The sequence below is a fragment of the Saccostrea echinata genome, unplaced genomic scaffold, assembly GCF_033153115.1.
Source record: "Saccostrea echinata isolate AGI-Se365-2 ecotype Australia unplaced genomic scaffold, CSIRO_AGI_Sech_v1 ptg000033l, whole genome shotgun sequence".
Lineage (NCBI taxonomy): Eukaryota > Metazoa > Mollusca > Bivalvia > Ostreida > Ostreidae > Saccostrea > Saccostrea echinata.
Genome location: NW_026889782.1, coordinates 2,060,049 through 2,072,562, shown reverse-complemented (window position 1 = coordinate 2,072,562; position 12,514 = coordinate 2,060,049). Strand labels below are relative to the sequence as shown.

The 12,514-nt window shown below is 34.2% G+C and overlaps 1 pseudogene; it reads left to right on the top strand.

The window, feature by feature from the left end:
- Window positions 1–1,511: 1,511 nt before the first annotated feature.
- Window positions 1,512–6,929, top strand: LOC133199258 (cysteine dioxygenase type 1-like; annotated as a pseudogene).
- The last annotated feature ends 5,585 nt before the right edge of the window (window positions 6,930–12,514 follow it).

Here is a 12,514-nt window from a genome sequence, read left to right as displayed (position 1 = left end):
ATGGTACAGTCTTAAGAGGAGAACTTATTAATAAAGTGTATCAATTGACTGAGTTCAGTGGGCCTTTTATTGCACTGAAATTCATATTTAAAAATTAACAATAACTGCAGTCCAGAGAGGGAATGCCTAAATGAGTTTGAATATTCATAAATTGTTTTATCGGAGTGTCATTGTGCGCGGGATTTAAATCAGGTTTCTGTGAATTGCGTTTTCAAAGAAACGAAATTAATTACGTATACAATTATATGTATTTCCAAGATGGGGCATGCAGAGTACAGATGTATTTTGAACCTAGAGAAATATTATAAGCTTTTTTTTACTATCAAGCCTGAAATACTTTTTACGATTTGATAATACCGGTTACAATACAAAAAATAAAAAAAGATAATTCACTCTGCTCTCTTGGGATATTTTTATTAGCCATTATATGTATAAGCACATGTATTTAGGGAACAGAGTCCCTTATGTTTATATTATTAACGAAAGCATTGGACCTTTGCTTTGTTGTTCCTTCTCATAGAATTTAATGATCTATGTCAAATGAGAGAAGTTCTGAAAGATACAAGGAAAAGTATGTTTACAGCTGCCTTGTAAACTGTAGTAGGTATTTATTGATGTACAGTTTAGATTGGTAAAGGGAACAAAACATGTGAATTTTCTGGCATTTGTTGCTATTTGGTCGAAGGGGTGTGACCAGTACTATCGAATGAATGAATATTTTTTTTTTACTCCTGCACATCCAGCAGATAATAGGCTCATCTGAGTCACGATTAGTCAAGCAATTCACATTGTATTCAAATCATTACGTCTTTGGGAAGGTTGCGACAACAATTTTGGATTGGAACAATATAAGAAGAGAAATATATGGAAAGCCTAAAGAGAAGGACAGCATGGTGATAATTATTTAATTCATCCCCTTTTAAATGCATTTGTGATCTAATTAAAGACACAGAACATGGAAATTTTAGAGAAAAATAACTTTTATAGAGAAATATTTTAAATCCATACATGTTTTTGATTGCATTTTGTGAAGATTAAATTAAATCCAAAGAAGACTTATTTCTAATTAGTGAAATCCTATACAGTAATTTAGTGATACCATAACGGACATCGTTTAATTCTCGTAAATACTCATTTTCAAGGAAATGGTGATTAGATATGCATTTTTACCCATGAGCCTCTTGTGCTGCTGTGATGAGTATTTTTCGTACTTGGTTTCATATTCTTCAAAAAATAAATGCTCGACTGCATAAGTATTTCTGTTAATCATTTTTAATTACACATGACATGCAAACCGCGATGTTATCTATACATGTATTTGCATTCATCACCTTTGAAAACCACGTGTGTACATTTCATGAATTTCCTAGGACAAGGTATTTATAAAGACAAACAAGAAAAATACCCTTGCTTTAAGGTTTGCTATATAAGCGGAAATTATTCCTGTATTTAATATACAAATTTGAGGGTAAACCTATAGCTCTGATACCTTAACACTTATAAAGTCACAAATGGGCCGGTACGACCTGAAGACTCTGCAGTCTGATCTGAAAGATGAACTGCAGATTGGATTATCCAAGGATTCCGTGGAGAGGGTGAAAGCTAATGTCCCAGTACAAAAGTTACCCCAAAGACTGGGAGGGCAAGGAACTATGGAGTGACGAAAAGTTAGTGTAAAGTTTTATATGTACATAATTTTGTTATTAAATAATTTATTTAAAAATTAAAACCTTTTTTTATTTTCAAGCATATATATACTCATTTCCTCTTCCTTATTTCTGTATTCGCTGGCGTGGCGTAATAGTTAAATTATCTAAGGCTGTGGTTCCTTCGTTTACCTCTAGGAATTTAAGACTGATATTTAAAACGCCATAGGACCGGAGATACAGAACTAAACTAGGTACTTACGGTCATTAAGAAATGAGGGATATGAGAAATAATATAAATGTTACATATTTTAAGTGGGTACGTCAAAACCTTAAAAAAGATATAGTATTACAGCATACTCCTCATACATGTACATTGAAGTCTTTTTTTAAATAGAACTTGGACCGTCCCAAGTCATCGTCACGGATTCTAATTATTCAGGTAGATACTAAGCTGTCAGTAGGTAAATTTCCATCTGACACATTTTCATAGGGTGTTTTATAAGAACAGATCTGGTTCTCGCGACAGTCACATAACGACAGCGCTAACATACTTGTGGACAAACGCTTGTTCGTGGAAGTTGGTGCACCACCACAAAAAGGAAAGAAAAGAAAAAGTTTTTATGGTCACTGCTATAAATACATATTTGAATTAGTGAAGTATTTTGGAATAAATGCGAGCACTCTTACAATTAAATGTAAGAAACAAAGATAATTAACAACAAAGTAGCCATCGGACCAGAGGACCACTTCACTAAGCCTGTAGGAAGATTGCGGCACACTAAACAACACTCGTTTGCTACACCATCTGCAAACAAGGATTGTAGAAATTGGTCATTCTTTTGCAAAATTGTTAAAGAATGGAATAGCCTGCCAAAGGACACCACAGCAGCAAAATCACTTGAGATCTTTAAATTTCAAGTTACTAAGAAAATCTAAACAGATTGTTTTAAATATGCCCACACGCAATTGACAAAATCTTCAACTCAGACAACTTGATGAAGGAGACCAGAAAGAAGAGGAAGAAGAATAAAGAGCGTGCCACTATTATGAAAGTATTCTCTACAGGAAAAAAAAAGAGTTGGATCATGACATTATACCCAGATCGAAGAATTCCCTTTTCTTATAAATCTATTTCATTTCATAAATGCTCGCTACGTGATCGGAAGGTCGTGTGTTCGAATCATGACCGCGACTGACCTAAGTTGATAAAAAAAAAAAAAGGTAACAACTGTTCCTAAAGTTGCCAAGCGCTCGGCACTTTGAAGTGTAAGTTGCGGGTCTTTTGGATGAGACCTTTAAAACCGAGGCCCCGTGTCACGGTACATGTAGGCATATCACGCTAAAGAACTCTAACTGCTCAATGGCCCCGAGTGTCGAGTAAAGGTCTAAATTTTAAGCCCTTCACCGGTATATGGTGACGTCTCTATATGATTGAAAAATTCTCGAACGGGACGTAAAAACAACATACCATCAATCATTTCATAAATCAAGTATTATAATTGTGTTTTCGCGCTTTGGATCGAGATCAGGAACTTTGTCTTCACCTAACTTATTTGCTTATTTTTATCTTTGGCGATAATGAAAACGTGTATTGAATTTTAAAATTTTCAAAATATTAATGCAAGTTTATGTAATAAATCTTAGAATTTTTATAATGGGTTTCATTCTTGCAAATCATTATCAACAGTAACGAGCTTGCTTACCGTGAAATGATTGAACTCTAGAATTGCACGGCATGTTGCCCTTTTTTATGTTCTTAGTAAAATATAGCACACAATTTGCCTAATATGGTAATAATCTGATGATTAATGCTTTGATGGAGTTGGAGCAATTTTATTACTGATATAATTCTTCAACGAACAGATATACGAGGACTTTGTTGGACAAAGGGAATGGTCTTTACAATCTGATGATACTCTGTTGGAATAGAAATCAGGAAAGCCCTATACATAATCACCCTAACTCCCACTGCTTCATGAAGACCCTAAAGGGTGAAGTGTTCGAAGAGCTGTATAAAAATCCGGATGTGACTTCATGTGGATGCAAAATGGAGAAGATAGCAGATAGAGTATACAAACTCAACGATGTAGCCCATATAACTGGCAAGTATAGTTTTGACAACTAAATCCGCAATTATCAAAAAACATTCCGACAAGGTAAAGATAACAAATAGTGATGAAACATAAATCAAAACAAGAAAAGAAAACGAATCATAAACGGGGTAAATCACCAATCCCTGGAAACACAAAAAGTAAGATATTGTGTCTAGGCGAGGGATTATAGGGATTTGGTTAACTGCACATTAATCCAAAAGATTTTTTTTCCAGTTATTTAACTTCGGTACCCACAATGCAATACTCTTTTCTCCTACGGTACTGTTCTTGCGATGGCCAAAGAAAAGTGCACAAATAATTGTGAAACTCTCCATGCTTTAATATACTTTAAATTTAGATAGTAGATTAAACTCTCTTTGTCAATATTTGCCTTTTCTAGACTGCATTTAACATTTGAAGTCACCATCTTGTGACGTCACTGTCTGGATCTTCCAAATGTCTCAGTCGGTTTGAAGTCATAAATTGCAAAGAAATACGATAAGTAACTTAGTATGAAAGAAAAATCGTTTTAGTCTACCTTGTTTAGGTATCCTCCCCCTTCTGCGTTATAACTTGGCAACTCTGAATAGTATATTGATCTTTATTATAATTCACATTACTTTATCGTTTTACTTTTTAGGTCACCTGAGTCACTCAGGTGACCTGTTGCTATCCGTTCTCGTCCGTCGGCGTGCGTTGTGTGTTAACATTTGAATATTTTTAGCTTCTTCTCTGAAACCGCTTAACCAATTTCAACCAAATTTGGCATATAGCATCTATGGGTGAAGGGGAACAAAAATTGTGAATTTCATGGTCCCTGCCCCCCTGGGGCCTGAGGGGTGGAGCTAAAACCACCAAAAATAATGCAATCTTTAAAAATCTTCTTTACTCCAGGACATCAAGCAGTCAAACTGTTGGCATCATTGTAACAAGCATTGAGCCCTCTACCAAAATTGTGAAATTCATGGCCCCAGGGTCAGGGGTTCTGGCCCCAGGGTGGGGCTATATAGATCATATAGTGAAAGTGCATTATTTCTTTGAAAATCTTCTTCTCTGCTCCTGGGTATTAAATAAAGTAAATAAGTACATAGTTATGAAGAGCAAGAGTGCCTCTTCCAAAATTGTGAAATTCATGGCCCCAGGGTCAGGGGTTCTGGTGTTAGGGCGGGGCTCTATTTATTATATAGTGAAAATGCATTAATTCTTTGAAAATCTTCTTCTGTGCTCCTAGGTATTAAATAAAGTAACTAAGTACATAGTTATGATGAGCAAGAATGCCTCTTCCGAAATTGTGAAATTCATGGCCCCAGGGTCAGGGGTTCTGGTGTTAGGGTGGGGCTATATAGATCATATAGTGAAAGTGCATTATTTCTTTGAAAATCTTCTCTGCTCCTGGGTATTAAATAAAGTAAATAAGTACATAGTTATGAAGAGCAAGAGTGCCTCTTCCAAAATTGTGAAATTCATGGCCCCAGGGTCAGGGGTTCTGGTGTTAGGGCGGGGCTCTATTGATTATATAGTGAAAATGCATTAATTCTTTGAAAATCTTCTTCTCTGCTCCTGGGTATTATTTAAACAAACAAAGTGCATGGTTATGATGCATAAGGATGCCTTTTCAAAAATTGTGAATTTCATGGCCCCAGGGTCAGGGGTTCTGGTGTTAGGGCGGGGCTCTATTGATTATATAGTGAAAATGCATTGATTCTTTGAAAATCTTCTTCTCTGCTACTGGAGATTATTTAAACAAACTAAGTGCATGGTTTTGATGCATAAGGATGCCTTTTCAAAATTGTGAATTTCATGGCCCCAGGGCCAGGGGTTCTGGTGTTAGGGCAGGGCTCTATTGATTATATAGTGAAAATGCATTGATTCTTTGAAAATCTTCTTCTCTGCTGCTGGAGATTATCTAAACACACTAAGTGCAAGATTATGATATTCAAGGATGCCTCTTCTCTTCTAAAATTTTTAAATATATGGCCTCAGTTTTTGGGGTTCTTGAGGAAAGGGGGGGGGGGCTCTATTAATTATATAGTGAAAAAGCATTAATTCTTTTAATTAATCAGTAATTAATCCTGTCTGCTCCTTAGCGTTGAGCTGATAAATAAATTGCTCAGCTATGATGAAAATGGGAGCTTCGAACAGAATTTTTAAATCTTGTGGTCCTAGGGTCAGGGGTTCTGGCATAATGAGGGGGGGGGGGGGATTTTGAATTTCTTGACCCTTGGACTTGGGTTCTGGTGTTAGGGTAAGGCTTTGTTGAATCTGTAGTGAAAATGCATTGTACCTGTGAAATTCTTCTCTGCTTCTGGGCATATCGCAAGAAAACTGAGTAAAAGTTTAAATGATATAAGTAAGCGTATTTCTACCAGATTTTTGAACATCTGGACCATTTGTCTAAGCATTCTAGTCCTGGGCAGGGCTCTATTAATTTGTATTCTACTGAGAGAAGTTATTCCCCTTTTGCGTTCACCTTTGATAATTAATCACTGTAAATAATGTATATGAAAGGTTAATAGAATAAGATAATTATGCAAGAATGTTTATCATATAATTCAAAAAGTATTTTCTTAGTTTTAATAATCAGGTAGACCTGTAAGTAATAGATAAATAAAAATGAGACAAAAATAACTCATCTTATTAAAAGTTCTTCAAAGACCATAAGAGAGGTCAATGCTAGAGGTCTTAATATGGGTTTAAAAATAGTACAGAAGCACTAATAGTTTGTTAATAGTCTGCATGGTGATAGTGTTAAGTGGGGGACAGATTAGAACTTAATTTATGAGTTGATACTGAATACTAGACTAATTATTTTGTTGATCCTGATTTTCCTACTTCTCTTGCTTTAGGGCAACAAAGCTTCATCTATCAGTGTATTTAACTTCTAAATTGTTGTATTATACTCAGGTGACCATTAAGACCCTTGGGCCTCTTGTTTATCAGCGAAGTTTTTTGTTGGATTTTCTCATTGACAAGTATTGTTTGATGGCTTATAGTTATATCTCTTTATTTAGACGCAGACGGCCTTCACAAAGTTGGAAACAAAAGTCACGTGGATGGCGCAGTTACCCTTCACCTTTATTCTCCGCCATTTTCCATGTGTCGTAAGTATGATGACGACACAAGTAAATATACAGAGGTTCCCATGAGGTTCGACCAGGACTTTAGCGACCACTTTAGTTTTATATAAACTATGTATGGAGTGCAAATATTGCTTTCAACGTTTGATGTTTGTTTGATTATAAACACGGCAAGTATTTCTCAATGTAATATTCAGAGAAACCATTCTTTGATAGTATTTTTCATGAATTCTGAGATTCTATTTTTATGCAACAGAATTTTACAGTCATTTATATTACATATGAATCTCTAAAAGACTTTTTTTAATCTTTGTTTTCTTGTTTTCAAATCCCGTATTATGTATGTCAACTTACAATTATAGTGCATTAGATTTAAAAAGATATCTATTTTTGTTCTTTGAATTTAGTTTTGTATTTATTCAAACATGCATTGCCTTTTTCATAACAAAAATTAAAAAAAAAAAAAATTATAATGTTCATGTATTGATTTGTTTTGCCTTGGTTTTGCTTTACTACTGCTTTTATAGTTGGTCTGTTATTATTTTACGGTCTGTTTATTTTATGGTCTGTTATTATTTATTAAAAATACAATATTTCTGTTAGTACTTCAAATATTTTTGTTTGAAATAAAAATGCATAATAATGTAACAATTACAAAAAAAACTCCAGGTTCTTCTAATAATCTCGTGAATTATGGAATATAAATTGAAACATTTTTGATTCTGGAAGTTCATTTCGAAAATTTTCTGCCGTGCTCCGTACATCACCATTGGCTATGTCAAAACACGCAATATTTTTAGTGGAATTTAATTGATTTAAAAAAAAAAACCCCAAAATTTTCTCTGGAATCTTTACGAAATATATTTCTGTAAAATTTCATTCCTAATTGACGTTTGTAAGACTAACTAATAGCAGAGTCCGCGTAATTTTTGAACGGCTCTCGTACATAAGAAGTTTTGTTGAAGAAGTTATGCATTCTCACTATATGATCTTTAGAGCACCACCCTAACACCAAGACTCCTGGCCTTAGTGCAATGAATTTCATAATTTTGGCGGAGTGCTGAATGATTATCACAATCATGCCAACATTTTGACCGTTTGATTTCCAGGAGCAAAGATTTTAAAATATTGCATTAATTTTGATGGTTTCAAATAACGAATACATTGAATTGAAAGTTATCTCAGCAGATTACATCCTTAATTCAAATGTTTGCGTGATTTAGCTTATAGCGTTTGAGAGAACGTACGTAGAAAGTTTTTCAAGTTCTTATTTCAAAGACCCCAACTGGGATACATGAATACAAATTAATACAACAAAATCTATACTACAATATTAAAATTACAGATTCGAATTTTTGGCCTTTTAATACCGATAAATCGGAAGAGTACTGTCTTTTGTTTTATATATTTTAAACATCATTGGTACTTGAAGATTACCAATTTGGTTTTATTTTTTCTCAATTTAGCTTTGCTAATTAATAATCAACGAAAATTCCTCAAATAATTCCGGAAATCATGTGGATTTTTGGATTTTACAATCTTGCGCGTGCGCATTACATTCACGCTAAATCAGTGTAAATCACGGTGTTCAAATCAGAGAAGACAAAATTAAGCACTAAGTAGATAAATATTTATTATTTTATAATTTCTCTAATAAGAAATCATAAATTTATATGAACAGAATGTATAGCAAATTTCCAATGAGTTTATCCATGCAAATGTGATATTGTGGCCATGTGGGTTATCATTCTCCATCTCGGAGACACATTTATTATATGTTATTTATGTCTCTGGCCATCTCTAGGGAGGCAAAAAGCTCATGATCGTAGGAGCAATGTTAATGTAACTACCCGATTTTATTTTATCCTTCCTTTCTTTTATGCTTTTTTGGGGAAGGGGGGAGGGGTGTTACAACTCCAGCTAGAATCACATCTTAGTGAAGTAGGCATTCTTTTTCCGCCAAAAATTACAATAACTTTATTTTCATTTCTTAACTTTGAAATAAATCGAAATAATTAAATAACGTCAATAAAACCGATATTTTCAATTTGAAATGTGTATAAATGATTGCAACTTGAATTTGTTCGCCATGTTTACTATTAGGTTTATAACGCGGTAAATATGAAACAAAAACTAAGGTCAAAGAAATATTTGATTCCAGGCAAAAAATTCACATTATATTTCTTAGGAGTGTGTAGTGAAATTAATAGCATTATTGTAGGCTTATAGCTTTGTTTTGTAAATACATTTAAGGAAGTTTAAAGGGAATAAGGCACCAAAAGGGAGTTAAGGAGCGTTTGGGGAAAATCTGTAACGGTTCCCGTTACAATTGGCCCAAGTTATATAATAGTGTTGTGTTTTGCATGCACTATGCCTAAACAGTAGTCAGGGTTTGACATATGGTGCACGAGCCGGAGGTGAGTGCACTATGTGTCAGGCCCTGACTATTTTTAGGCATAGTGCATGCAAAACATAACACTATTGTTATCATTATGCTGACTATTGTATAAAAACGAAAATATTTTCTCCTTTTCCAATGTTTCATCACCTCTTACAAACATGTTAGTACACCGCTAGTATGACTTCACGTCGTGGTACTTTTTTTTTCTATTTTGTGCATTTCATGCAAAAAAGTATAATGTACACATAGTTTCAAAAAATTTAAGTTCAGTGAAGGAGAAAAGTTGCAAGAGTCTTTTTAAGAAAAAAAATCATTTTGTTTATTTTCAGCTCCACTGGTCAGAGACCGGAAGAGCTTATGCGATGGTAAGTTGTCAGTGCGTCTGTCTGTCTTTCTGTCCGTCTGTCTGTAAACAATTTTTCAAAACGCTACTCCTCCTACAGTTTTGATCTGATTTCAATATCACTTGGCACACAAGTAGACTACACTAAGATACATAATTAAGTGCATCGGTTTTTGATTTCGATGAACGGTGTTGCCATGGTTTCTAAAAATAGAAATTGTTGTGAAATTCCTTTAAAACGCTACTCCTCCTACAGCTCTGGTCTGATTTCAGTATTTCTTGGCACACAAGTGGACGTCATTTTGATACATAATTTAGAGCATGTTTTTTTTTTTTTTATTTCGATGAACGGTGTTGCCATGGTTACTCAAAATAGAAATTTTTGTGAAATGCCTCAAAATACTTCTCACCCTACAGTTTTGGTCTGATTTTAATATAACCTGGCATACAAAAAGACTGTACTAAGGTACATTATTTGTTGCATCGGTTTTTGATTTCGATGAACGGTGTTGCCATGGTTACTAAAAATAGTAATTTCTGTGAAATTCCTTTAAAACACTACTCCTCCTACAGTTTTGGTCTGATTTTAAAATAACTTGGCACACGAATGGACTTCATTTTTATACGTAATTAAGTGCATCAGTTTCTTATTTCGATAAACGGTGTTGCCATGGTTACTAAAAATAGAAATTTCTGTAAAATTCCTTAAAAATACTTCTCCTCGTACAGTTTTGGTCTGATTTTAATATAACTTTGCATACCAAAAAGACTGTACTAAGGTACATTATTTGTTGCATCGGTTTTTGATTTTGATGAACAGTGTTGCCATGGTTACTAAATATATAAATTTCTGTGAAATTCCTTTAAAACGTTACTCCTCCTACAGTTTTGGTCCGAGTTCAATCTAATTTGGCATACGATTAGAATACACTACATTACATAATATGTATTTCGGGTTTGATTTCAGTGAATGGTGTTGTCAGGGTTATAAAAATAGAAATTTCTTTGAAATACTTTCAAACCGCTACTCTTACAGTTTTCGTTTGATTTCAATAACTTGGCACAGAAGAAGACTACATTAAGATAAACAATTCTATTTATTGTTGCATGTTGCAAAGTTTCAAATCCAAGTGCTACTTTGTTATACATACAGACCAGTAGAGTTACAGTCTCATCAGAGTCTTCTGGCTTTCTATTAGTGTCAAATATTTGAAAATAAGGTTATATATATTAAAATACAACGTTTAAGATAACAGCATCTGTGCCGTGACAATCACGGGCTCGTGAGCTCGATCCCCGGCATGGGCGCTGTCGGATTTTCTTCGGAAAAAGAAGCCGTGCACTATTTCGGCATAGTATGCTTACGTTATATAAACCCTTAGAACACTATGCGAAAATAGTTGGGCATTGATTATATAGAGACAAACTGACAGGAATCATAATAATAAAAAAAATAAATCTACATATTTACATTGCACATGTATTTTGCTTATGAAGTGTGAGGAAAGAAAGTTACGGCATTCAAAACAGCATAACACGGACAGGGGGTCAAAAGGTTAAAGTATGCGTTTCATTTTGACGTCACAAACGTTGAACGCCATGAAAGTGCAGCGTCATAAGTAAAAATAAAAATTCACGCTCACATTGAACAGAAACTGTTGCAATGGCTCTTCCATTAATTGTAACTTACCCGAAATCAATAACATTAAGGTTAGCATAAAAATACTTGTTTTTGTTCTCTTTTGAAAAAAAGGACATTCTAAAAGGTAGTGGAATTCATACTGGGGTATTAGCGAGACAATATTATGAAATTAATAAGATTCTGGGTAAATGATTCTGAAATATAATTTAAACTAAAGACTTCATGAGGTATACGTAAAGGTAGTTTGAAGATGACTTAATCGTGGCTTAGTGAAGTTTGGACATTAAATTACCATTGCACTACAGCTTTATGGTAAGTTTAAGAAGTTTGGACATTAAGCACCCAGAAGTTAACCCAGATAGCAAGCTAACATTGGGCCAACGTTGGGCCAACGTCATCGGTTACATTGGGCCAATGTTGGCAAATGATATTGGCCCAATGTAAGTTTGCTCATCGGCCCAATGTTGGCCCGACATGTTGGGCCAACGTTGGCCCAATGTAAAGTGTGAATCTACAGATATTGGTCCAACATTGAGCCAACATTGGCCCAATAAATGCGACATTGGGTCAATGTTGGGTCAACGTCATTAATTAAATTGGGCCAATGTTGGCAAATGACATTGGCCCAATATCAGTTAGCTCATCAGTCCAATGTTGGCCCGATATATTGGACCAACATTGGCCTAATGTGTAGTCATACACACATTGAATTGTTACAAATCTGCAAATGAACTAATCCGATCGTCTTTACAATCAGAAAAAAAAATCTACCTCCAATCCTATGCTTGAAAATACAAGTTAGCTAAAATAAATAAAAAAATAATATCAGGCTTGTTTAACTTCTTATATTTAATCAGAACAAAATAAATTATTAGTGACGGAATTGTTTCTACACAAGGGAATTAAGCAAATGAAAGTATAAAATATCAAATGTATTTTGAATATAATTAAAGCAATAAATAATTTTGCCCTTTTTAAAGATTAAAATATGTATCTAGAATTAATTTCCAAACTTTTCCACTTATTGTTACTATATACACTTTTTTTCGCAAATTCACTCGTTAACATGTTAATAACCAATCACTGTCCTCTGTTGCATTTTTTGAACGCATTTCCTTCTTTCTTTCCCTGTCTGTACTCATTCTTCCTTCATGATCACATGCAGTGGAATTGCTAATTTCCATAGGAATTTATTTGGCACACAAGCAGTTAGTTCGAACAGCTCCTTTAAATAAATGTTAAATCCATTTAGCAAATCTCAAGATAAAGAGAAATGCTGAAAACTGAAAGTAAAGTCGTACTTTATACA